The sequence below is a fragment of the Orycteropus afer genome, unplaced genomic scaffold (assembly GCF_000298275.1).
Source record: "Orycteropus afer afer isolate SDZICR_OR568_19922 unplaced genomic scaffold, OryAfe1.0 scaffold00109, whole genome shotgun sequence".
In the NCBI taxonomy this organism is placed as follows: domain Eukaryota; kingdom Metazoa; phylum Chordata; class Mammalia; order Tubulidentata; family Orycteropodidae; genus Orycteropus; species Orycteropus afer.
This window is the reverse complement of record NW_006921696.1, coordinates 9733669-9735939: the sequence shown is the minus strand read 5'-3', so window position 1 is coordinate 9735939 and position 2271 is coordinate 9733669.

Here is a 2271-nt window from a genome sequence, read left to right as displayed (position 1 = left end):
CCTGGAGCTCCCATTATCTGAGTAGCAGAAGAGTATTTTGGTGTGAGTGACACAGACTCTTCTGGAATGTGTCACTTAGAACTAAATGATTTTGTAAAATGTAAAGGAATTAAGAAGGAAATACACAGCTTTTAGTTCTCAATAAATGCCAATGATTTAATGATTGTCCTGTCAGGAAGAAATTTTTAAAATTATCTAATTTCTCCTTGGAAACCTCTCAATCTATTAGACCCAATCAGGTGTTCCAGGAAGAAATAAAATTATAAACAATAGCAGGATAACAGTGGTTATCCACTTATGAATAAGTCATTCATTTGCATTTTTTTCCTAGTTAGAAAGGTAGTTTCACTTTGATTACTGTTTTCATATTTTTTAATATCTGTCATCACTCATCCCTTTAATCACTCCTTTAAATATATCAGCTTTCTTACTAGTCTCTTCCTTCACCTCAGTCCTAGCAGTTTATAAAGCAGGTATACCACTTTTTTTTTTTTTTTTTAAATGTGTTCTAAGGCACTCTTTTTGGAAGGAAGATGGGCAGTCTACTTCTGTAGTGATACTGCCTCAGAAACCCAAGGAAGGGTCACTATGAGTTGGATCCGACTTGACGGCACATAACAACAACAACAACAACAAGCACTTTACATCAATTAATCCAACATCAACCTTGTGAAGATACAGTAGAATACATTATGTGGATGCAGTCAGGCCAGGATATGGTGGCAGCAGCATGTGGAAGATCTCTCCCAGGTACCCCCAGTTTCTCATTAAATAAGAAACAAAGCCATAATCATTTTTACAGGCGAGAATCCTGAAGCACTGACAAGATAAGCAGTTTGCTCAAGACCTTACAACTGTTAAGTGGCAGGAAAACCAAAACCTATTGTCATTGAGTCCACTCTGGCTTATGGAGACTCCATGTGTGTCAGAATACAACTTGGCTTCATAGGCATTTCTTTCTTTCTTCCTCTTTTTAAACAATATTTTGTTGTGTTTTCAGTGAAGCTTTACACAGCAGTTTAGGTTCCCATTGAAAAATGTCTATGCAAGTTGTTCAGTGACATTGGTTACATTCTTGACAATGTATGAGTACTCTCTCTATTTCTGTTCTGGTTGTTCTGTTCCCATTAATCTAATTTGCCTACTGCTTTACATTCTCATCTTTGTTTTAAAGTAGTTGTTGATTTTTTCGGTCTCATACAGGCGATTTTTAAAGGAGCTCAGAATTTAAGGGTGATATTATGGTGTAGTGCTTAAGGCATTTGACTGTTATCCAAAAGGCTGGCAAGTCAAACCCACCAGCCACACCTCAGAAGGAAGATTAGGCAATCTACTTCCCTAGAGATACCACCTCGGAAACAAAGGAGGGGTCACTATGAGACAAATCGAATCAACTTGAGGGCAATGAGTTTGGTTTGGGTTTATTATTGATTCAATTTGTTATTTAGCTACAGGGTGACCTCAGGAATTAGTTTTGGTTCAAGGTTTGAAGAGTATCTCAGGGCAATTGTTCCAAGGAGCCTTCCAAGCTCAACCAATAAAATAGGTCTTTTTTTTTTTTTTTTTTAAAATATATTTGAGGTTCTGTTCCACATTATTTCCCCATTCTATCAAGATCCATCTATTGTGATCTTGGTGAGAATGATTGGTAGCAGCAAGCCAGTCACCATCTAGTTCTGCTTCCATAGGGTTTTCAATGACTAATTTTTTGGAAGTAGATCGCCAGGCCTTTCCTCTGATGTGCCTTTGAGCGAACTTGAACCTCCTTTTGATCAGCAGCTGAGTGTGTTAACTCTTTGTGCGAGCCAGGGACTATTCATACTCCAATCTACTTGTACATCAACACTTGCCTTGTGATTTGTTCTCAATAAATATTGGCTGAATGTTAATAGCTGATAAAGACTGAGAGTTTTAAGATGCTGGAGAGAAAAACTCAATATTAAATGCAGGTAGTCACCAGTGAACTGAAAATGAATCACTTATTGACTGCCAATATAAGGAAATTCTTCTCTGAGAAAACATTTTTATTCAATACACAAGGGTAAAGCATTATGTTTACTAAGTTATTGTTGTTGTTATGTGCCACGGAGTAGACCCTCCTTGAGTTGCAGAGACAGTATCACTATGGAAGTAGATTGGCCAGTCTTCCTTCCAAGGAGTGGCTGGTGGGTTTGAACCGCCAGCCTTCTGGTTAACAGTCAAGTGCCTTAGGCACTATGCTACCAAAGCTCCTATGTTTACTAGGAGGCCAGTTGAATTTGTATTTCTGGG